The sequence below is a fragment of the Kogia breviceps genome, chromosome 4 (genome assembly GCF_026419965.1).
Source record: "Kogia breviceps isolate mKogBre1 chromosome 4, mKogBre1 haplotype 1, whole genome shotgun sequence".
NCBI lineage: Eukaryota > Metazoa > Chordata > Mammalia > Artiodactyla > Physeteridae > Kogia > Kogia breviceps.
In genome coordinates this window covers 43,528,103-43,554,248 of record NC_081313.1, presented here as the reverse complement: position 1 = coordinate 43,554,248, position 26,146 = coordinate 43,528,103, and the positions used below count along the sequence as shown (strand labels likewise).

At 39.8% G+C, this 26,146-nt stretch overlaps 1 long non-coding RNA gene across 3 annotated transcripts in view; it reads left to right on the top strand.

The window, feature by feature from the left end:
• LOC136793998 (uncharacterized) overlaps positions 1-26,146 on the top strand; it is a 73,937-nt gene that overhangs the window by 15,206 nt on the left and 32,585 nt on the right. For 2 of the 3 annotated variants that reach the window (XR_010840142.1, XR_010840144.1), the window contains exon 3: positions 12,641-12,762. The exons of the other annotated variant lie outside the window; for it this stretch is intronic. This is a non-coding gene — a long non-coding RNA (uncharacterized lncRNA). The remainder of the gene's footprint in view (positions 1-12,640; positions 12,763-26,146) is intronic. 3 annotated transcript variants of the gene reach the window in all.

The window sequence follows — 26,146 nt, the reverse complement described above, 5'->3', positions numbered from 1 at the left end:
AATAAATATATAGATAAAAATTATTGGTGGAAAGACTAAAATTAGGGACAAACTCATTCATGAGAATGAGTAATTTTGGATTTGATTCAACCAGAATTTACTGAGGTTCCCCCCTGTGTGTCAGGTGTTTTTGCATTCTGTCACCCCATTTAATTCTCCCACAACTGTTTTTCGAGACAGAGTTCTTCCTTCCATTTTACAGACTTGGAAATGGAGCCTCAGGGAGATTTGTTTTTTATGCTGCCCCAAATCACTGAGCTGGCAAATTGGCAGGATAGGCTGCTAACCCTAAATTTGGTATTCTTCCCACTCTGTGTCACTGCTTCCAGGAAGAATAAATGTATTCTTCGTATAACAATCAGGCACCACTTAATCAGTCAACAAATATTTATCGAGTGCCTATGAGGTACCAGGCACTTGAAGATTTCTTGAGTATCGATAGTGTTATCACTCACAGTGCTTGACCAGTGCTATTGTGAGCTGTAGCACAAAATGTCCCAGCAGTTCACTGGAGTTAGAAGTTTAGCTGGTGGTAAAAGTAATAAAATTTCTCTGAATGATGCTGAGTAACTCAAACAGGGACCATGCCTGCCATGTCACCTCATTAGCATTATATTTTAGTTCACAGAGATAGCAGGGCCACACCAGAGTACGTGGGACTGGAGTTGCACAACAGATTCATATGCATTCACTAGAATCATCCAACACGCACAGTAGGCATTCAAGATACTCAAATGCTGAAGTAATACTCTCAGTTTTGTATTTTCTCAGTTTTGCAAATTGAGTACTTCACATTCACCTTATTTATTTATATTATTTATTTATTTATTTTGGCTGTGCCGGGTCTTTCTTGCAGCATGTGGGATCTTTTTTTTAAGTTGCAGCGTGCAGGCTTCTTAGTTGCGGCATGTGGACTCTTAGTTGCGACATGTGGACTCTTAGTTGCGGCATGCAAAGTCTCAGTTGCGGCATGCATGTGGAGTCTAGTTTCCCGACCAGGGATCAAACGCAGGCCCCCTGCATTGGGAGCGCGGAGTCTTATCCATTGGACCACCAGGGGGTCCCCCCATTCATCTGCTTAAGTGAAGTCTGTTTCAAAGGGCAGCTCTTTTTTCTCCTTCTTCTAAAGATACTCACATGGATGAGGAAGGAAAAAAATCTAACAAAGGTGGCAAGAAACCATTTTGCTTTATAAAGTCCTCATAACTGAAGGAATGCTAATCAAACTTTCTCTCTAAATTAAGTTTGGGTTGACGCCAATATGGGAATTTCCAGCTGCAAAGGATACAATCCCAGAGATTGGCAAATCCCAGATATTTTCCTTATTCTTTGTCTTTGACTCGAATCTTTTCTAGTAGCATTCAGTAGTGTTGATACAAATCCACTGGAGATGAACAAATGGAGACAGTTAAAATTGAACAAAATGAGCTCATAAAAAAAGCACTGGTTGGTCATCAGTGAACAATAGCACGTAAAAATACTGTTTTTCAACCCTTAACTTTAGAAAAATCGTTGGGTGAAATGTCACCTCTCCTTCCTGAAGTGCTTCACTTTACAAAGTAATTAAAATTTTAATTGGACTCAAAAGAGCAGAATAGGCCTTCAGCATTTTACACTTGAAGTATAATCAGCATCTAACTTGTTTAAATGCATGGTTAAATGAGGGGACATTATATAATAGCACATGGCATACTTATTAAAATTATTGTTCCCTCTAATATATGTCACTGAATTAGAAATAATACCATAAAATAGTGATTTTAGCCAGACGACCTGAAAGCCCAGTCAGACCCGCCCAAGTCTGGTTTTTCTTGAAATGATGATGAATCAATGTTACTGTACTTGACAACCCAACCACAAGAATGTATGTGCAATTCTGTCGTTCCTACATGGCCCAAGGGAAAAAGAAAAGGATGAGGCAAACACAACAGAAAACTTCCATCCCATCTACACCTTCTTATCACCAGCACTATATCCCCCTAGAAAATCTCGAAGGATTGATCACTTGATTCCAGGACTTGAAAGATGCTGTTTGGTTTATTAGTGGAACAAGGGAAAGAGCAATTTCTATGGGCACCAGATAGCAAGTTCTAGCAGTGGAAAGTGAAACTTGCAGGTTTGGTAGAGGGAAAAAAATGGCCCCACTAGTGAGGCATCTGGTGGTCAAGGCATATGCCCCCCAGCCCCTTAACTAGCTCTATATCTACTCACCAGGCCATGGCAGCCATACAAGCTATTTGGATCTGCAAGATCTCCCTCCAGCCCCACAGCAGGATTTAGAGTAGACAGAATGTTCCCAGTTTCATTGTAAGTGGAGAACTGTATCCTGAAACACTGAGTTGGAATTATATCCATTATTATCTCCAAAATAATATTACACATGTTAGTTTGGTGCTATAGGACTATTAGCCTTGTACTGTATATTCAAAGTTACAACAGGTTTTCTGTTAGGAGGTTATCTAAACTTCAGGTCATAACCAACTGAGTGATGATGAAATCGTGTTATTGGGTTGTAATCAGTATTGGAAAAAAAAAAAGAAATAGAATAGAATAGAAAATACCAGAGTGCATTGCCTGAGGTAAGGGCAATGTGAATCTTGTGTGTGTGTGTGGTCACACTGTAAAGAGTAAAAGTGTATTCCTTACTGTAGGTTACAGTAAAAAAGGATTCAAGGTCATTGGGTTGGGGATTGTAGGATCAAATCAATGTTTATACATTCCAGTTCTAGATGTTGAATCAGGCACATGAAGCAAAAATCAACTCATTGACAGTGAATTTGCCACAAACCAGTTCACCAAAAATCAGTTCCACAAATGATTAATGTGCTGAATCATCGATTCATTGCCTTAATGGGGACTTTTCCCACATTTCAGTTTCCTTAAAGCTGTGCTATAATTCTGTAGCTAGAGACTTGTTAGACTTGTCAAATGACTATCAATTTTGGCTATCAATCTTGCAACTTAGATAGCTCTGTCCCTTTCTGCTCTTGGCCATGTGGATGGCTCTTGTAGTAACATAGCTGCAATGAATTTTCTGACAATTTTTAGCTAATTTGTCATTTGGCAAATTGATCATTTGGTAAATTGACTTAGAGCAAACAGACCTAAGGCCTGCTCATATCTTCTCTACTTAGGAAATTCTTTTCCAGTCATTTCTATTCATAAGGACCTCTCTCTTCCCTGATCCCTTTTACATTCTCTCTCTGAACCACACTGTACATTATGGTATGGCATGCTATTCTCTAATTACGTCTACCACATAATGGTATCATACCATGTTGATATAAACAGGCGACTGACACACACACACACAAACTTTGGAGCAAGACTGTCCAGGTTTGAACTTGACTCTGCAACTTAATAGTCATGTAACCTTGAACAAATTACTTAATCTCCATGTGCATTGTTCTCCTCATCTGTAAAATGGGACTAATAGTAGTACCAAACTTGCGGTGTCAGTGAGAGGAGTGAATGAGTTAAAATAGGAAAAGCACTTAAATAGTGCCTGGAACACAGAGAGTACTACATAAGTGTTAGTTATTATACTTCTATATAAAACAACATATATGAAGTACTTACAGGTAAAGAAACTTTAGAAATTATAGATTTGGATTTCTTTTCACTAACTGCTATCAACATTTAAAGCTGGCTTTTTTTCACTTAATATCATCAATTAACCATGGATTATTTACAGAGAATTTTTTTTTTTTTTTTGTGGTACGCAGGCCTCTCACTGTTGTGGCCTCTCCTGTTGCGGAGCACAGGCTCCGGATGCACAGGCTCAGAGGCCATGGCTCACGGGCCCAGCCGCTCCATGGCATGTGGGATCTTCCCAGACCGGGGCACGAACCCGTGTGCCCTGCATCGGCAGGCAGACTCTCAACCACTGCGCCACCAGGGAAGCCCAAGGAAGCCCCCTATAGAGAATCTATTATATCCCTAGCTATGTGGAACCAAGAGGGCATTCGAAAGAGGTATAAAGCAAGAAGTTTATAGTGTAGTTAAAAAGCCTATTATTAAGGCATTCACTCACTCAGTTTCAGTTTGGGCAGTTCAACTGCAATTATCAGAGATAGAGTAATTGTCCTGAAGGTCTCAAGAGTTTAAAAAAACAATGCAAAGAGACAAGATCTGGTTTAAGAAGGAACTTTGAGGAAGAAGGAAGAACTGCCACCTTCACAGAAGGCTTTTGTTTGGGAGCTTTGCCTCAGTCAGTTCCAGCAAGAGGAGCCTTGATGTTTAACATCAACCCAAAGAAGAGAATGACAGGACACCTCCACAAAAAGGAAAAGACAGATATTATGTAAAATCATCACTAGGACTTTGTTTCAAAATCAACTATAAAAGGGATATGTGGATAAAAAATGAAATATTTTATATATAAAAAATATATGCAGTCTTGAAAAATAACAAAATTGGAAGAGTCAAACATTTCAAAACAGTTTAAAAAGCAACAGTAATCAAAACATTGAGGTACAAGTATAAGGATAGGCATCTAGATCAATAGAATGAATTGAGAATCCAGAAATAAACCCTCACATTTAGAGTTAGTTGATTTTTGACAAGAGTGTTAAGAAAATTAAATAGGGAAAGAATAGTATTTTCAACAAATGACTCTGGGATGAGATAACCATACGCAAAAGAATGAAGTGGAATCCCTACCTCATAGCATATACAAAAATTAACTCGGATTGGATCATAGGGCTAAATGTAAGAGCTAAACTCATAAAACTCTTGGAAGAAAACATAGAGGAAAATCTTTGTGACCTGTGTTTCATAATCATTTCTTAGATGTGGCACCAAAAGCACAAGAGGCAAAAGAAAAATAGACAAAGTGGACTTCATCAAAATGAAAAACTTTTGTGTTTTGTAGGACACTATTAAGAAGTTGAAAACACAACCCAGATAAAGAACTTGTATCTAGAATACATATGAAGAATTCTTCCAACTCAATAATAAAAAGACAGATAACCTGATTTAAAAAGGGGCAGGACTTCCCTGGTGACTCAGTGGTTAAGAATCTGCCTACCAATGCAGGGGACACGGGTTTGAGCCCTGGTCCAGGAGGATCCCACATGCTGCGAAGCAGCTAAGCCCGTGCACCACAATAACTGAGCTTGCGCTATAGAGCCTGCGTGCCACAACTGCTGAAGCCTGCGCGCCTAGAGCCCATGCTCTGCAACAAGAAAAACCACCTTAATGAGAAGCCTGCGCACCGCAATGAAGAGTAGCCCCCACTCACCGCAACTAGAGAAAGCCCATGTGCAGCAACGAAAACCCAATGCAGCCAAAAATAATAATTAATTAATTTTTTTAAAAAGGGGGAAAAAGATTGAAATAGACATTTCTCCAATAGACATATCCTCCAAGGAGGATATACAAGTGGTCAATGAGCACATGAAAAGATGCCTAACGTCATTAACTATCAGGGAAATGCAAATCAGAAGCACACTGAAATACCACTTTACACCTACTATGATGGTTATAATTTAAAAAGACGAATAATAACAAGTGTTGGTGAGATTGTGGAGAAATTGCTTATGGGAATGTAAAATCATGCAGCTACTTTGAAAAAGTTTGGTGGTTCCTCAAAATGCTAAAGATAGACATACCATATGATGCAGCAATTCCATTCTTGGGTTTATACCCAAGAGAATTGAAAACATATGTTCACACAAAAACTTGTGTATGAATGTTCACAGTAGCATTATTCATAACAGCCCAAATGTCATGCATTCAACTGATGAGTGGATAAAACAAAGTATGGTAAATTCATAGAGTGAAATATTATATAGCCATAAAAAGGAATGAAGTATGTACTGATTTGTGCTGCAACATGGATAAACCTTGTTATGCTAAGTGGAAGAAGTGAGACACAAAAGGCCATATATTGTCTGATTCTGCGTATGCAAGATGTCCTGAAGAGGCAAATCCATAGGGACAGAAAGCAGATTCATGGTTGCCAAGGGCTGGGCAGAGGGCAGATAGGTAGTGATTCATCAGGGGTACAGAGTTTCTATGTGGGAAGATAATATAGTAAAATTTATTGTGGTGATGGTTGCACAACTTTGTGAATGTACTAAAAACCAATGACTTGTTCACTTTAAATGAGTGAACTGTATGGTATGTGAACTATATCTCATTAAGGTTGAGATACAGTTAACTGCAGTTAAAACAATACTATCCATTTTGTGAGAACACATGCAAATGTAACCATCCACATTAAGCACGTCAAATGTGTCAGGATTGCTGACCAGAAGGGTTCCCAGGAGGTGTGCAAGGAGCTCTCAGCATTTTAGTTCTCCAACCTCAGCTTGCTATCCTAATCTTTCCCCTGTTTACAATCTCAGTTCACAACCTTAAAGACATGTAAATACCCAAATAGTTTTGACCTAGTTTGGTCTTAACATTGGAGCAAGGGAGCGTTCTTGCTCAATTGGTCTGTGACTGGCCTGTCCTTCTGCATTTCTTGGTTAAATAGTGAAATTTTCACATACCAAATTTTGTTCCACAATGATTTCTTCCTTTTATGAAAGAATCACATTTATTTAGATTGGACAACTGATCATACATTGCCTTTGTCTGCTTTTGTGTTGTTTTCTTATGTGGAAATTTATGTTTTAATGTACTTAAGCCTTTTCTTCCTGACCAAATTCTAAATCTCTTAAGGGCAAAACCTTTATACTTAAAAAGAAAAAATTCCACACAGCAACTGTTATGATTCTTTTCATATAACAAGGACTCAAGAACATTGATTAATTGACAGATTGATTGGTGGTGTTCTTGGATTTACTAAACTGATTTTGGAGACTCACACACAAAAAGGACTTTTTACAAAAAGGTCTCAGGTGGTATTTCCTACTACAGTTCCACGAATGTGTTTTAAAAAATTAAATTTTTAGATTAATGTGAATTTTAACTCATGTACTTTAAAAATTTATTTAAATTTTATTTATTTATTCTCAAAAGAATATTTACTTATTTGTTTGTGCTGGGTCTTAGTTGTGGCAGGAGGGCCCCTTAGTTGCAGCTTGCCAGCTCCTTAGCTGTGACATGTGAACTCTTAGTTGCAGCATGCATGTAGGATCTAGTTCCCTGACTGGGGATCGAACCCGGGCCCCCAGCATTGGGAGTGCGGAGTCTTATCCACTGTGCCACCAGGGAAGTCCTTAACTCATATACTTTTTAATGTCTTTACATAACTTGAAAACAGGTGACTTATGATTTGTAATGTAACAACTAGACATTTTACCCATTGCCTCACTGGGTACTGAGCAGAATGTCACAGATAGATAGTCCCGGCTCTCAATAAGTTTGCTGAAACAAGTTTATAAAAATATAAAGCTCTTTGGTAAGATTGCATGGGCTTAAAATTAATTGGCTTAAAGCCATACCTACTGTTACAATTAACCTTATTTTTGAAACCTAAAAGAGCATATGTCTACATGACCTTTATTTGCAGAAGTCTGTAGCATTGGTTGGGAAAGGCATTTGGGCAATCTTATTCCAGTAATTGCACTCTATCAAACACAACAAAAGAAGTCCTGAAGCTAAAGTGTATACCTTTTTCAAAAAGCGTTCACGTAGCATATTCATAAGGTCGTAGGTCCAAATTCCACTGATGTTTTACATTGTTGTTTTGTGGCAGAGGACTGGAGAGTGTAAATGAACATCTCAACATTAGGCTTCAGCCATGTGGTACTTACTCATTCAACTACTAGAGTGTTTGCTTTTTCAGACTAGAATCTGAGTCCTGAAACCAGTGAGAAAACTTACAGCTTCTAGTAGCTTTTTCTAGTCACTCCTAAGGTTTAAAATAATGGGTTGCCTTAAAGAGCCCTTTAGCTTTACAGATAGCTGAGACAGTGTAGGACTACCCCATAGATTATGATGTGTTCAGAGCACCAGAAAAGCAAGGGCATCCTCCCTCTACAAATAAACAAGTTAACTTTGACATAGTTTTCTAGAATTTCACACTCAAAAATGTAGAGAGCGATTTTTTTTTTAATTTCAGCATGCATGAAAGTCTTGTGTCAAAATAGAAATTTGAATTACCAATTGGGTGAGAGGACTCCATAATCTTTCCAGTGTTTGTGGTCTCCAAAGGGCCCTGGCTGTGAGAAGCCACACCCTATATGTACAAAGTCAAATTGGATAATCCAATTTTTGCAGGTGAAATTGAGATAACATTTTAGAAGCTGGGCATATGGAAACTTTGTCCTACCTGAAGGAAACCAACTGGAATTAAGGCCCACCTGTGCCTGAAAGCTGGTTATCCTGTTTCAAATATCTAAGCATCTAATAAGTCCCTTAAGTCCTCTAAAAACGCCCCCAAGCACTAAACAGCCACTTTTTTTTTAACACCTTTATTGGAGTATAATTGCTTTACAATGGTGTGTTAGCTTCTGCTTTGTAACAAAGTGGATCAGCTATACATATACATATATCCCCATATCTCCTCCCTCTTGCGTCTCCCTCCCTCCCACCCTCCCTATCCCACCCCTCTAGGTGGTCACAAAGCACCAAGCTGATCTCCCTGTGCTATGTGGCTGCTTCCCACTAGCTCTCTATTTTACATTTGGTAGTGTATATATGTCCATGCCACTCTCTCACTTCATCTCAGCTTACCCTTCCCCCTCCCCGTGTCCTCAGGTCCATTCTCTACGTCTTCGTCTTTATTCCTGTCCTACCCCTACGTTCTTCAGAACGATTCTTTTTTTGATTCCATATATATGTGTTAGCATACGGTATTTGTTTTTCTTTTTCTGACTTACTTCACTCTGTATGACAGTCTCTAAGTCCATCCACCTCACTACAAATAACTCAATTTCGTTTCCTTTTATGGCTGAATAATATTCCATTGTATATATGTGCCACATCTTCTTTATCCATTCATCTGTTGATGGACAGTTAGGTTGCTTCCATGTCCTGGCTATTGTAAATAGAGCTGCAATGAACATTTTGGTACATGACTCTTTTTGCATTATGGTTTTCTCAGAATATATGCCCAGTAGTGAGATTGCTGGGTCGTACGGTAGTTCTATTTTTAGTTTTTAGGGAACCTCCATACTGTTCTCCACAGTGGCTGTATCAATTTACATTCCCACCAACAGTGCAAGATGGTTCCCTTTTCTCCACACCCTCTCCAGCATTTATTGTTTGTAGATTTTTTGATGATGGCCATTCTGACTGGTGTGAGGTGATACCTCATTGTAGTTTTGATTTGCATTTCTCTAATGATTAGTGATGTTGAGCATCCTTTCATGTGTTTGTTGGCAATCTGTATATCTTCTTTGGAGAAATGTCTATTTAGGTCTTCTGCCCATTTTTGGATTGGTAAACAGCTACTTTTTCCTTCATTCAAGCAGTGCATTCTAGATGGATTCATGGGAATATATTATGGTCTTGTTTCTTTCCTTATAGCCTTCAAGTCCATTTCTACAACACATAAAGATGCAGAAAATTCTCTACCTTGGCATTTTCCCTACTCCAAAACCAACTAAAATGGTTTTATTTGTATATGTTTTTTTGTTTTCTTCACAATTTTATAGATATTTGATATCATAGTGACAATCGATAAAAATGAAGTTTGTTACTTTTTTTTATTAGTTTTTAAAGCATATGTTTCTCATATGTAGTTAAGGAGATGTAAAGGTAGCTGATGACTTAGAAAAAATTTGAGGAACACAGAAATAAATGAAGCTTATATTTTGTATCTTAAATTATTAAACTATATAAAATTACAAAAATTGATGGCAGTAGTAAAGAGTTAGATACTCACTAACCAGTTTTAATATGTGCCGATATTTCACTGCTCTTGCTTCAAATATTGTTTTGCAGAAATAAAACAGTATGACAGATAAGGATGAAATCTTCCTTTTCCTATTCCCTTCCCTGAACCCCAAAAGTAATCACCATCCTGAAGTTGTTCCATATTTTCATGCTCTTACTATGTGTGTTTGTATCCATAAACAAAATATAATATTGTTTCATGGTTTGTAAAAATTTATATGAATCTATCTTGAAATGTTGTTTTTGAGATTTAATCACCTTCATGCGTGTAGAACTATCTTACATATTTTAAGACTCTGTAATGTTCCACTGTGTAAATATCCTTCAATTTTATTTTAATCTATTGGCCTGTCGTTGAACATTTAGATTACTTCCCGCTTTTCCCTAAGATAAAGGATGCTACCTGGAATATCCTTGTATAGATTTCCAGTGAAAATGTGAGAGAGAGCCTCTAGGTCAGTTCCTAGAAGTAGAAGTGCTAGTTTGTAGGATATGTACATTTTCAGTTTTACTAGATATTGCCAAATTTTATAATTTATACTTAGGTTGCTTGCTTCCCCACATACTCCTCAATGTTTATATTATTAGACGTTTGATCTTCTGCCAATCCTTTGTGTAAGAAATAGCATTCCATAGTGTTTTCCTTTGTGTTTCCTTGATTGCTGATGAGAATCTTTTCACATATTTATTGATCATTCTTACGTGAACTAGCTGTTATCTTTTGCCCATTTGAAAAAAAAATGGATAGTCTTTTTCAAATTGATTTGTAAAGTTCTAAGAAATTTATACTAGGGCTATTGGATTTTAAGAACTTTACATTGTATGTATCTTCTCTTAGTATGTATTTGTCTTAATTTTTGTATGTTGTGTCTCTTGTTGCCTAGACACTTAATTTTAATGTATTAAATTTTTTTAAAAAGTTTTAAATGTTTTATTTTTCATACATATACCTTTAATAAGTGTTGATTTAAATCTATGTTCTTGTGAGGTGAGGCCTAATTTATTGCTCTATATGGACAGCTAATTAGATGAGCACACCCTTTTCTCCACTGATTTGTGAAGCTTCTTCTGTCACACGCCAAGTTCTCGTGGACACTGGCTCTGTTTCTGGACTTGTTAATCTCCATTGATTGATCTATTTATCTACCAATCATATTAATTTATCTTAAGTTTAATGTCTGGAAGGATTAACCTCCCTCTCCCCACTCTTCTTCAAAGTCTTGAATATTCTTGCTTTTTATTCTTGTTCTCCTCTTCTATGTGTATTTTAGGATCCACTTTCAAGTTCAGTGAAAATACCTTTGCAATTTTGATTGTAGTTTACACTGAATTTATAGGATCATTTGGGAGAGAACGGACCTCTTTATTTTATTGGATCTTTCCATTCATGAGGTGATACATCCTTTTATTTACTCAGTGTGTCCCACTCTCCTCATACGCAAAATGAAGACTAACAATAGTGTTTACTTCAGAGTTTGGTGGGAGCTTAAGAGTGCTAATTCACAAAGCACACTTAGTATAGGGTACAGCACATAGTAAGCTTTCAATGTGATGATGTCGTGTTGGGGTTTTAGGAGATCATTAAACAATTCCCCCCTTTCTCTCCCAAATTGCTCTAGCAGAGATGGATAAATGGTGATCAAAGTATCGCTTTTATTATAGATAAAAGTGGTTAGGGAATGTGCTTTAGATCTGTGAAGACATGGTTTCTTCTACTCTCTTCCCCAGTCAGTCTAGGAGACCTTGGGATTTAGGGAAAGTTTGGGCTTGCAAAGTAGACACTCCAACCAGCTTTGTTACTTAAGGTCAGATAGAGTGAAGAGGGACAACAGAGAGGGAGAATCTGCACTGCTTGGAGCAATTTAATAGATTAGCTGCATCCAATAGAGAAAATGGGACCCATGGAGGTCAGACAAACTCTCTACTAAAAACTCACTTAAGGAGTGGGAAGAAAGGCCTAAAGTGTTACTACAAGGAAAGTTACTACAGGAAAATATGGTGGGAGATTTCCACCAAATATTTAAGTCTTCATTTTTGTCTGGAATAAATGTTTATAATTTCCTCCATAAAGATTTTAGACATTTTCCCAAGTTTGGGGATGGCCTTCTTTCACTTACTGTAATGTTTTCAAGGTTCATCCATGTTGTAGCATGTAGCAGTACTTCATTCCTTTTTTATTATTAAATAATATTTCATTGTATAGATGCATCACACTTTATTTATCCATTCACCAGTTGATGAAACTTTGAGTTGTTCCACCTTTAGCTATTATGAATAGTGTTGTTATGAATATTCATGTACAAGTTTTTATGTGAACATGTTTCAGTTCTCATAGGTAGATACTTGGGAATGGAGTTGTGCGGTCACATGACAACTATACATTTAGCATTTTGAGGAAGTGCCAAACTATTTTCCAAAATGGTTGCATTATTTTACATTCACACTTAAAATGTACAAGGGGTCTAATTTTCCACACCTTTGCCAACATTTACTGCTATCGGTTTTTAAAACTGTGGCTGTCCTAGTGAGCATGAATTGGTATTTCATTGTGATTTTGGTTTACATTTCTCTAATGGCTAATGATGTTGAGCATCTTTTCTTATGCTTATTGGTCACTCATTTATCTTCTTTGAAGAAATGGCTATTCCAATTCTTTACTCATTTTTAAACTGGGCTGTCTTTTTATTGTGGAATTGTAAGAAATTCTTTCTGGGTTCATTTTTCTTTGCACTGAAGTACAATCTTTAGTGGCTCCTTTGGCCAAGGTCTTTTGGATGGTAGAATTTCCTTGTTTGAAAATGTCTTGTCTTTTTACATTTACGTTTTCTCTCTCTGTCTTTCGTGACAGTCTGCTATCCTGGGCTGTGGAAACATTCCTTCAAGGAGGTTTCATTTTTGCCTGCTATCCTGGGCTGTGGAAACATTCCTGCAAGGTTTCATTTTTGCTTCCGCTGGTCCCAGGAGTTTAAGGTATTTCACTTCGGAATTTCCACATCCTGCAGTGTTAAATCAGTCTCCACATTCACACACGGCCCATTGGGGATTGAAATCTCCCACATAATCTTTCTTTTTTCTCCTCAGAGCCTGAGAAAAAGACCAGCTTCCTTGGGCAGAGAGCACAGCTTTTCTAATCCTCCTTTCACTATGAGAGGGGCGGGGGGTCTCAGCTTTCTGAAGGAGTCTTAATTTTAGGTCCCTGACTTCATTGGGCCCAGGCCACATCTCTGTTCCCTTGTGGGTAATAAACCCCAACCCCTGGGACACTCTGTTGTCCTTGCTTACTGTTCTGCCTATGGGTTCCCACATCACTTTTTGCATCTTGAGATTTCCTATTATTTCTTTGGAGCTTAGTTTTGTATTATACATTTCTATATGCTGTGATATAAGAGATTCTCCAGTACCCCAGTCTTCCATGTTCTTGGAACCAGTTTACATTGCTTTTATACTGTTAAAACAAAATCTCTGGGAACTTCCCTGGTGGTGCAGTGATTAAGAATTCGCCTGCCAATGCAGGGGACATGGGTTCGTGCCCCGGTCCGGGAAGATCCCACATGCCGTGGAGCGGCTAAACCTGTGCGCCACAACTACTGAGTTTGCACTCTAGAGCCCGTGCTCTAGAGCCCGCGAGCCACGACTACTGAAGCCCACATGCCTAGAGCCCATGCTCCGCAACAAGAGAAGCCACCATAATGAGAAGCCTGCGCACCGGAACGAAGAGTAGCCCCCGCTCACTGCAACTCTAGAGAAAGCCCGTGTGCAGCAATGAAGACCCAATGCAGCCAAAAATAAATTAATTAATTAAAAAAAGAAAAAAAAATCTTTGTACCGTGCAACCCTATGAACTTATGTAACTAAATATAAAAGTCCTTCAAAAATTGGGAAAATCTGACTAAGAATGATCATTGTTACACTTTATAGAGAGAGCAGGGGTTTTAAAATTTTTAGCATATATCAGATTCACCCAAGGGCTTGTTAAAATCATAGATTCCCAGGCCCCATCCCCAGAGTTTTTGATTCAGTAGGTCTTGGGTGGGTTCTGAGAATTTGTTTCTCAAATAAGTTCTCAGGTGATGCTGGGGCCGCTGACCTTGGAGTCATACTAGCTGTGTAGGCATCACCTGGGACCACTCTCTGAGACTCACTTATGTAGAGGAATCAATATATTTTCTTAGCATCTTTCAGCATTAATGCTTTGAGAAAACTTAACTTTAAACCTATTTTATAGATGAGGAATCTAGTGGGGAAATCAATTAGGTGATTTTCTGAGGTTTGTACTAACAAACTAGACCTGGAGAACCCTGTGATTTCTTGGTTTTTGTTGCCACAACTTTTAATTAAGATTAAATCATAACAAGATTGAAAAGATTTTTAACGGACCAGTCCTCTTTTTTACTTGAAAATTATATCTTTATATTATTTCTTCTATAAATAAAAATTAGCTGGTCTTGGTAGTATCAATGAATAGCATGCATAAGGTGAATCCAAAGGACAAATGTAAACATTATCAGAAAACAAATTGAAGCCCTACTTTCATTAAATACATAGAGATAATAAGCAGAGAAATCTTATGGTCTAACTAAAGTCAAACAGCAACTCAGTCATAAAAGGTCTAGTCACAGACTATATATCAATACTAAGTGAATCCTTATTTATCAACTACTTACTTGTCCCATTAAATCTTTTTGATTTGGTCAGAAGACCTGGTGGGTGCAGTGTCTTCCTGGGCTTCTTACCTACACCTCCCATTTAGTGTGGTCTGAGGGCTAGCTGTATAGGCATCACCTGGGAACTCACTGAACTTGGGATCAAGCGGGATCTTGGGCCCCACTCCGACTTTTGAGGCCAGAACCTGCTTTTTATGACAATCCCCAGTTGGTTCAAATGCACATGCAAGAGAGTTTTTGAGATTCTGCATTTCTAAGAAGCTCTTAGGTGACACTGATGCTACTTTGCTGGTCCTCTTAACCACACTTTAGCAGGACTCTACTCCCTCCCTACTCATTAAAATGAACAACTTTGAAAAATGCTACCTTTGCTAAGTAGTTCAACAGTTACTCAGTTCAGTAAAAATGTATCAACAGTGTGCTGGACATTGTCCTGAGGAGGGAAGAATAAAAACAGGCAGGCACAGCTCTCAGAGTGAAATGATGAGTTTGACTGGCAGTGTTTTAGAACAGTGATAGTTGTATCTGATTGCTTCAAACAAAAGAAAGGTCCAAAGAGCAACACTAATGAGCCAAAATAAAATATATATTATATAGAAAATATGTTATATATTCAATAATTAATATATACAATATATATAATTGTAACAAAGAAAGTCCAGAATTCAACTGCCATAAAACTGCATTTCCTTTGAAAGAATATAAAGCAATGGAAAACAGACAAAATTATATAGTACTTAGATGGAACCCATCACATTACATTATGTACATTGTTTGATTTGTTGAAGCAGTTCCATAGTCATTGTTTTGATTCAGAGGCCTTTGTGCTTTAAGCTATGTACAGAGTAACTGGTGTGAAAGAAACACACGTTTTACTAGAAAGTACATTTGGGTCAAAGTGCCTTGAAGTTTTTCCAGCTTCAAATATAAGAAGGAACTTTTCAAGGTTTGGCTGACACATTCTGGTGCTGATTTGTGCCACTCAAAATGAAGGCAAGGAAATACACTAACTCCCATGGTTTGAGGACAAATGTCATTTTGCAGCTTGGGTAGCTCGTGTTATGACAAAGCATATTGCGAAAGGAAGTGTAACCACATATGCTGGACTGAGACTGGATTGAGACCTAGATATGTGGATTCCATTTCTTTTTTTTTTTTTTTTTCCTTTGCGGTACGCGGGCCTCTCACTGTTGTGGCCTCTCCCATTGTGGAGCACAGGCTCCGGACGCCCAGGCTCAGCGGCCATGGCTCACGGGCCCAGCCGCTCCGCGGCATGTGGGCTCTTCCCGGACCGGGGCACGAACCCGTGTCCCCTGCATCAGCAGGCGGACTCACAACCACTGCGCCACCAGGGAAGCCCCTGTGGATTCCATTTCTTAGAAAGCAAGCCCATCATTCATTCACGCACCCATGCATCCCCCAACATGCCCCCCCACCAGTGGTATCCAGGCTAAGTTTGTAATGAAATAGTTTCCTGTTGACTCCAGAGCATGAGGGCAGATTTCCTTGTTGTTTTGTTCTTTTCATGAGAGAAACTGTGAAAAAGGCTCCTGAAAGACATATTATTTCCATAAACAACATTCCCATCTTTTCTTCTTTCATCTTTTCAGTTTCTCTAGGGTCAAGAATTGGAAAGCTCATGGGTGGGACAATACTCCTATATGGAGGGGTTTGGATAACATCAGCAGATATTTTTTTCCTATGTGTTGGTTTAGCAATGGAGCAATATCCCATTAAGAAGAAAGTCTGAGAATATCTTTGTTGGCAGGATAGCTTCCTGTCCCTATTTCAAGGACATTCAAATTTTAGTGGATATCTAGTAGCTTTGGGTAAATCTACCCCTTGATCCATCCATTTTTAAAATCTTTTCTTCTTTCATCCAGCCATCCATTCAACAAGTGTCTATACCAAGTGCCTTCTAGATTATCAGGCACTGTGCTCAGTGCTGTGATACAAATATAAAAATGCTTCAGACTCAAGAAGTTTCTATTCTAGTGGGAGAGAGAAATACTCAAAAGAACAATTTTAATATGGTAGGATACATGCCATTATGCAGGTATTATGGAAACTAATGCACTGAGGCCTCTATCACTCACTGGTTAGAATGGTAATAACTTGCCAGGTCTTCAGTTTCAGCTAGACTCTAGCTCTAGACTGCCTGGGTTTAAATCGCAACCTCTTATTTTGTAATTATTTGGCCACAGGCAAGTTAGTTGACAAGTCTGTGCTCAGTTTCATCATTTGGGAAGTGAAGATAATAATTATACCTCTTGCATAAGGCTGATACCAAGATAAAACAAGTTAATATACATAAAGCATGAGAATTAATGATCTTTAGCAGTATTTACTTGCACTATGTTAAATGCTAATTATAGTTATCACCCCTTATTTTCAAGATAGATTTAACATTCCATTAGAGCAGTAGTCTCCAAAGATTATCCATTGAAAGAGGAAGAAAATACTAGAACAACTATTCCTATTTATTTTCTTACCCATTTTCAACTTCTATTTTTTGTGTCTTATAATATATATTATTAGAGAATATACATGTATAGTTTATTAATGAATGACTAAACGCACATATAGATTTGGGGGTAAATGTTAATTTCTTTTTGCTGGTACTCAATCAAAAGCTTAGAAATAATTGCATTACTGAAGTATATGACATTCTTGTATACGGAAGAGAATTGTAATTTACAATTTATAATATATGCTTTACATAAATTACCTCAAGTGCCAAGAAGATCCTAAGCATATTAGTAACTATGTACTTTTCATCAGCTCCTGATTCTTGCCAAGTCCAAGTGGACAGAACTGAGTGGTACAGACAGGTATACCAGAAGAAATAACTTGAACAGTCAATCCTACCATATACCCTTGAAGAGGCATTTGCTAGGCTTTGCAGGGCCTCAGAGAAGTTGACTTGTATTTTGCTAGCCCATGTGCAATCACACACACTCAGCTCTCACATGGCAATGACACATGAAATAGAAAATCCTTTGGAATATGAATCGAACATTTATTGGCCAACATTTTCTCCGGTGTGATGGTTAACTAACGATCTTTTCTGGTGTTTACTTCTCTGAAACTTTAAGAGTTCTATGAGATAAGCATACAAAAACATTTACCATGGAAAGCAATCTGGTCTTCCTGTCTACACGACTCCTTTTCAGATTTTCTTGTGTAAAAGAAACTGAAGGTGCTACCAAAACAACAGCTGCTTAGCTATAAATTACTAAAACAAGCTTCTTGTTCAAGATTACTATTGAAAGGCTTTATTCAGAGCAATTTACAAAGTCATGAAGGATTTTAATTAACACATTCATACTTGATACAGCTTTTGAAGCCATTTAGGGAAGGTCTGGGGATTACATGGGAGCAACTCCTTTATTCTTTGCTGAGAATTTGAAGATTAATTTATGTAAACAAAAAGGAAAGCCATGTTTGCTAGAAATTTCATAAGCTCACTACATATTTAATTGGGGTTTCATAAAAAACTACTCAATAAAAAGCAAAGCATATCAGGTAGAAAGAGAGAGTTATCATCAACCTCTCATTGACTAGAAAGACAACACAGAGGAGGAGGTGGTAATTAGCAGGAACCTTGGGGGGCATACAAATTATTAGCTTGTGAAATTCTGTTCTTAGCTTTTAAAAAAAAAAAGCCTATTCCTCACACCAAAGCGCATTTTTCTAAGTTGAGTTATTTTCTCCTTTGTTTCTGTTTTGTATTTCTTGATTTTTAAGAGACGAAACTCCAAAGCAATTGTCTTAACATAGAGTCTACTCTGCATTTGGTGCTGACTCATGCCTGCCTGGGGCAAGTCATTACCTCCTTGCTCAGTTTCTCCATCAGCAAAACAAGGCTAATCATGCCTACCAGCTTGCTGTGTGAGACTATTAGCTAATGTTGGTGAAGCATTTCTAAAGATGGAATGCCCTGATTATGGCTCCTTTTGATACATTTGTATAATTTGGGACACACACTCCAAATTTTTTAGTGAGAATAAATAAACTTCGAGTTTCTCTTCTTTTGAGTGTGTGTGTCAATGTAATTTGGTCTTCTAAGAAAAGCAAATATGGTGAAGTGCGGGTTAATTTGTGAATGAAGTATGCCTCCCTTGCATGTTTACTTGACAGACTATTCCTATGATATTCATAATAACCTGTAAGTGTTAAGAAGCATGAGGACGACTATATTGGCTTCTTAAGTCTTCATTATTTAAAATTTTTCGAGATCCAGCTGTTGCATCTCCTCAAACAAGATAAAAGAATGTTGGAAACATGAATTCCAAATACCAGTTACTTTGCTTACACGGATACTTCCTCCAATAATTTCCAGATTTAGTGAATTTTCTCTTTTTAACCTGAAGGTTTTTTTTTTTTTAAGATTTATTTTTATTTATTTATTTTGGCTGTGCCGGGTCTTAGTTGCGGCACGTGGGATCTTAGTTGCCGCGTGAAGACTCAGTTTTGCGATGCGAGCTCTTAGTTGCGGCTCGTGTGCGGGATCCACATCCCAGATTGGGGATCGAACCCTGCTCCCTCCACCCACCCACCGCCCCGCACTGGGAACATGGAGTCCTACCCATCAGACCACCAGGGAAGTCCAAAGGTTTTTTTCTTTTAAAGAATTCTAGAGCTGCAAAACACACCAGGCATGGCTTGTTATCAATGAATCAACATACACTTAGTGAGCAACTTCTATCTACTAGTCCTGGTGTAGATGATTGGTCAGTTGTTCTGAAAGTGTTGCCTCATGACCAGCATCACCTGGGAGCTTGTTAGAGAAATTCTCGGATCTCACCCAAGACCTCTGAATCAGGAACCCTGGGAATGGGGCCCAGCAATATATGTTTTAACAAACCCTCTTGGTGATTCTGCTGCTTGTTTGCTAAAGTCTAAAGAGCACCACTCTGGAGGATTCAAAGGTGGGGTAAAGTTATGTAACTTGTAAACTGCCCACCTGTCTTATTGCCAGCATTTGGGCTGACATAGGCTGACACCTTCCTCATAAGCGCATCTACCTACAAACTGTGTACTGTGTTTCCGGGTTTAGGTTAAGAAATACTCTGTATTATCTCTTCTTGCATCTGCACTCTATAAGCAGGGGTAGGTGTTGAAGTTGTGCTGGGAGAGGGAGGTTCTCTCACCTGAATTCAGTTCTTCTTGGATTCAGGATTGCAGGGGTTAGACAAGGGCCTACACCTGTGCAGAAGGATATTTAAAGGCCATGGAGAGGGCAGTCCAGCATCTGAGAGCAGGCACAATTGGGGATGGTATCGGTAGGAGGGACTGCTTTGGTTTGTCCCTGTGCTTTCGGCTCTGGGTTTTTGGTTCATGTGGTTTATTTAGCTAGAGCCATAGGACTGTCCCGGCCGGATTCTGCCTTCCCAGATGAATGAGACCTTTTCTGTCAGGCAACATGACTTCCCCCTCACGTTCAAAAGTAAGTAACTGGAGCTCTGGTCCCTGCCAGGGAACGAATGTTCCAGAAGCTGCCTGGTAGCATTTTGCGGGGCCAGTGTGGGAGTGGGGTGTAAGAGACCACAAATGTTTGGGCCTCTTGGGGGTAGAGTGAGGAGTTAGGGACAGGAAATACTCCTGAGCTGGTCTAGCAGGGAAGGAGTCTGTTTCCTGGTCTTGGCTCTGCAGCTCTGATGGTAAGGTGTTCTTAAGTTTTGTGGCTGATGTCCTTAATATTCTGTGTGCAAGGATGTTCTAAAGCATGAAGTGTACATCTGGTAACCTGGGCAAGTACAGTGTGTTTAGGAGACATGACGGGGCAAGTGGCTTATCCTAGGTCATGGTGACAGGGATTATTGTCAGCCCCGGAGCTGTCTTTCTTGGCCTTAATACAAGTGGTAGGTGACGGGATTAGAGGAATCTCTGTCCATGTCTGGCTGCTGTGGAGTCGAGAGCTGGCTTGGTGGGTGGGTGTGCATGTGCTGGGGCTGCTTAGTCTTTGCCCTATCCTGTGAGGCTGGGTGCATGGGGAGGAAGGAGCTTCCTCTGTGGGACGTTCTGTGAGAGTAGCCTCCTTGAGCATCCTCTGTTCTTCCTTCCAGGCTCCCAGATCCTATACAGTTGCTGGCTTCTCCATTTTGAAACAGCTTCCTTCTTGGGGATTTCCTTGATACAGCTGTGGGCCTGAGTACCTATTGCCCCCCACACAATGAGCTACTTCTAGAGTTCGAGGATCATTGGAGGGGCACCAAAAGATTCCTCCTGGGTTCTTTCCCCATTATCTTTCCATCCTATCTGTCAGACAGAGGATCATTATTGGAGATCTACTGTTCACTAAGGTATCGGGTGGAGCTGGTACCCACCCTCATGGCAGAGGAAAAGTTTCCATCACTGATGTTACTGACACCAGCCTGAATGAGTGTGTCTACACCAATGGCAGGCAGGATACAGGGATGCTGGTTATGTCCTGGTTCCTCGCACAGCCCCTTCTATGTCTCCTGCCTTACCTGCAGGAGCCCTTTATCCCTGATGTGGAGCAGCTGGTCCTGGGGTTCCCAGGCCAGTGTCACAGGTAGATAGGGCATGGCCAGGCTAAGTCTCCAGCAGAAAAGTTCTGTCATCTGCAGGATCACAAGGTGAAACTTCAGAGACGCCTGCAGAGAGCATTACTGCACCCAGCTTCCAACTCCCCTTAATGTCAGGAGACATGTGTGGTTCTTCCAAGTCTGTGGTCCCATCAAGGTCTGGCTTTTCTCCTTGATGGTCCGGGATGATGAACGCAATGAGTGTGTATTACATGAACACATCCCTGATAGAAAAGTGAGACTGCTTTTGAGGTACCCTGGAGCCTCCCACCAGCCTCACAGCCACTGCAATCTCGGGACTCTAGTGAGGGCCTGGGGTTAGTCCTCATAGCGATGAGAGCTCTTTGAAGCTCTTTGGTTTCTATTTGTCAAAGCACAGTAGGAAGGATGGAGCTATGCAAGTAACTCCTCCTCGGATGCTTGTCTTTGTGGGCAGAGGCCCCTCTAGTGCTGTTCTCACCACCCCATCACTGGGGGAGCTGGGCCCACTGTGTGTCAGGATGTCTGGATACTGCTCTGTCCTAGATGGGTGAGTTGGCCAGGCTCTGTGTCACCTTGGGGGTCACTTAGGAGGAGAAGGAGGAGTTGGAATGGGTGTGTGCCTGCCCTTGGGGTAGGAGTAGAACTGTTACTGGTGTTAATCAGGGCTCTGCTTTGGACCTTTTCAAGCTATTTCCCTCCTCTTGTCCGTCTCTGTACCATAGGCCTGCAGTTGGCCCAAAGCTGGCTTAAGTCTCAGACTGTCAACTCCTCCCCACCTAACATTCCTGGCCTCTTTGGAGTAGGTGAGGACTCTGTCCAAGGGAGCACTCTGCATGGGCTAGTCATGGTGCAGGACACCAGGCCTTAGCTACTAGTGAGTGTCAGCTGAGAGCCTGGGAACCGCTGGGTATGGATGACATCGCTGGAGACTGACCCTGGGTGGCAGAGAAATTGAAACTCACAGACAGATTAAGTCTCTCATTATCACTTAAGAGACTTTCTGCCTAAAGATGGTTTAACTCAGTTATATTAGCTCTTTTACTATCTTTAATATTCTTTACAATCTGTACTAGTTTTGTGGGTCTCATGCTATCTTTTGATATCCTTGAGAGTCTGAATCAGACTGAGTAAATGTATTGGGTCACAAGTCTTATTGTCTAGGATCACAGAAAAGAGAAGTAGCTCAAATGCTCTTTGAAATGTTTGTCCTTTATAGCGTTTATTCATGACTTTGGGTTTTAAGTTCTAAAACCTAGCTACAAAAATATAAGGAAGTACTCCAATGTGGCTATTCATGCAAAAATTACTTGTTAGATGTTGGTGCAGAAGAGAAACTGAAAAGTTCAAGATGACACTCCACATTTACTCAATACCTTAATATTGTATGATGGGTCCTAAGATCCTAGGAAAGGGGAGGAATACATCAGTTACATTTGGAAATAACCTTAAGATCGCTGCATTCAATGTTCTCAGCAGTGTTCATAGTTCTCCATGTTAGCCTGTCCTTGCAGCATAATTTATGAAGTTGACAATATGGAAGAATAGTGGTCTGGATGGGGACTGAGTTAGAAGACATAACGGTCCCTGGCTCCTGTCTGTTCCAAGCTCTGTCTCAGTTTTATGGTATTTTGTAAAATGGACGCACTAACTTGTTTGCTAGATTTTTAGTACTCCTGCAACTGACGTTCAACACATTTATGGAAGTAGTTTGTGCTTTAAATGGAAAGAAGAGCAAAGTATACAAATGAAAGGCCCACCTTCCACCACTGATCCTATCCTGAAGTCATTACCATTGGCCTGACATGTGCCCTGCCAGATTGCTTGCTTTGCATATAAACATAGTTCCAGTTAACGGATTGCATTCTTGGTGGGTACTCAGAGAATATTTAAAGTTACATGCTGTTAGAGTGCTATGATAATTTTTGAGTACATTTCTTCATGCTCAAGGAGAATTTCTCTAGGGGAAAGTGCTAGACATAGAACAGATAGTCAGAGATGTGACTTGGTCTTGCTGCAATAGTGAGCTTCCTCCTAAAAAGGACTGTATCAACTTATATTCTCATCCACTGTGAGTGTCCATTCTCTCCCTGCCCCCCCCGACACTGGGCAAGTTAATTTTTGTTAATCTGATTATTTCATTGTTTTAAGTTGCATCCATCTTTAAAAATGAGGATTTGAATATCTGTAGGACACATGAATTCTTTGAATTTCTCTATCATTTTTCTATTTTCTTGTAGAAACTCTTAGCATGTGGCAAATATATAAAGTTTATCTTTTCTACATGGAGGTTTTATATAGACAAGTCAATCACTGCCTTTATTGACTCTTGGCTTCATGTTTGCTTAGTTTTCCATGTAAAAAGATCATACACATTCCGCACTTCCTAGTTTTTGTGTTTTGTATTGATAGTTTTACCTACATGTTTCTTCCTTCTGAAGTTGGTTTCTGAGTGAGGAGACGTGGATATCTCCCACACCCTCCTGCATCTAGGGCCCTGTGATATTCTGGTCTATGAGGTGGAAGCAGAAGTCTGCAAAGTTTCCAGGAAAGCTCAGCTTTGGAGCTTGGGGCCTAGCAAATTACTGGGGGTCATGTAGCAAAGATGGCAAAGGAGAAAACTGAAATGACCTTGGGTTCTGTAGGGCCGAGATCAGCAAGCTTTTTCTGTAAGGGGCCAGATAGTTACTATCTTAGGCTTTGTGGGCCATACAGTCGGCCGCAACTACTCAACCCTGCTGTTGCACTGTGGAAGCAGCCACAGAGGAAATGTCAACAAATGAGCATAGCTGTATTCCAACGACTTTATTCATAGGCACCAGAACTTGAATTTCATAGACTTTTCACTTGCCACAAAACATTTTTTTGCTTTCTTTTTTATCGTTTAAAAATACCATCCTTGGGCTTCCCTGGTGGCGCAGTGATTGAGAGTCCGCCTGCCAACTCAGGGGACGCGAGTTTGTGCCCCAGTCTGGGAAGATCCCACGTGCCGCGCGGAGCGGCTGGGCCTGTGAGCCATGGCCACTGAGCCTGCGCGTCCGGAGCCTGTGCTCCGCGACGGGAGAGGCCACGGCGGTGAGAGGCCCGCATACCGCAAAAAAAAAAAAAAAAAAAAAAAATACCATCCTTAGTCTGTGAACTGTACAAGAACGGTAGTGATTGGCTCATGGGCCATAGTTTGGCCAACCTCTGCCCAACGGTATCACTGAGCAGGTGGGCCACTGTTAGCAACTATCTCTCCTGACTTACATGAGAAAAAGTAGCCCTAGTTGTTTAGGCCACTGTTAGTTTTTTTGGTTACTTGCAGTTAAATGCATTCTTACCTGATGAAAATCTTTTTTTTTTAAATAGCCAACTGAAACAATACATAAATAAATAGCCAACTGTCCTGACCTTTTTTATTGTCTATTCACACTTTCCCCCACTGATCTGAAACACTATTGGGGTGGGGTAGTGAGATTTTCCAGCTGAACAAAGCAGCACCCACAATGGCCTAGAAAAGAAGGGAGAGTAAGACCTGCATTTGGGTAAGTGCAGAAAACTCAGTAGAGCTGGAGCATGGATTTGAGGTAGGGGAAGTTGAGGGAAGTGGGGTGGGCAGATAAACCCTGGGAAGAGAAGAACTGTTCTGAGCAGAGCCTGTGGCATCATATATATTCAAACATGTAATTGCTCTTCTTGGAAGATTATCTAAGTCACATGATACAAGAGACCACTTCTCTATAGTGACTTGTAGTAAAAAAAAAAAAAAAAAAAAATTCACGGGGCTATCTGCTAAAGCTGAACACATGCACCTATGGCCTAGCAATGTTGCTCCTAAGATATAGCAGTACTATGTATAAAAAACCTCAAACTGGAAACTACCCAAATGCCTATCACCAGTAGAATAAATCATGGTATGGTCACACAGAGGAATACTATGTAATGGTGAGAATAAATAAAGTATAACTGTCTGCAACAGGAGTGATAAATCCCACAGACATGATGTTGAGGTGGGGAAAGCCAGACACAGAAGAATACACACTTGGATGATTCCATTTTTAGAGAAAAACAGCCAAAACTAGCACCAATACTGTGCGATCCCACTTATATGAGGTACCTAGAATAGTCAGATTCAGAGACTGAAAATATAAGGTGGTTGGCAAGACCTAGGGGTGGGAATAGAGAGATTGTTTAATGGGTACAGAGTTGCAGTTTAAGGATAAAGAGCTCGGGCTTCCCTGGTGGCGCAGTGGTTGAGAATCCGCCTGCCGATGCAGGGGACACGGGTTCGTGCCCCGGTCCGGGAAGAGCCCACATGCCGCGGAGCGGCTGGGCCCGTGAGCCATGGCCGCTGAGCCTGCGCGTCCGGAGCCTGTGCTCCGCAAGGGAGAGGCCACAACAGTGAGGCCCGCATACCACAAAAAAAAAAAAAAAAAAAAAAAAAGGATAAAGAGCTCTAGAAATGAGTGCCGATGATGGTAGCACAACACTGTGAACATAGCTAATACTACAAAACTATACACATAAATGGTTAAGATGGTAAATTTTATGTTGTATTTTATAATTATATCATAATTATAAATGTAAATTTATACTTATATATATAAAGCATATCAATTATAAATATAAAAGTATATTTTTAAAAAGCAAAACTAATATTTTCAGGATAATGGTTATTGTTAGCTGGCAGGTGAGGCAGCAATGGCTAGAGGGGAGGTCTTAAGGTGCTGGAACGTTCTTAATCCAGGCAGGGGTCTCATGGGTATCCTCAGTTCGTGAAGATTTACCAAGAGGTATCTTACATGCACTTCTGTCTGAATGTTATGCTTTAGTACAAAGTTATCCTGGAAGAAAAAGACTCAGGAAGATTTTAAATGAATGAATTTGTAATAGGTTACACTATTGAGTGCCAGGTACAAGGCACTCTTCTAACTCATTTAACCCTCTTATAATACTGAGTTAGGCGCTACTTTCTAAAAGAGGAAATGAACGAACAGGTTTATTGAGGAAAGAGTAGCTGTATGTAGGTGTGTAGTAGGAGATATCCAATATCTCAGATCTTCAGGGTATACATCTCTAGAGGTACACTCCCTTGTTTATTCAGTTTAAAGTTTTTCAGTCTATAGAATAGAACTTCTAATTCCTAGAAAATAGGACCTGGTGTTAAATTTCATGTTT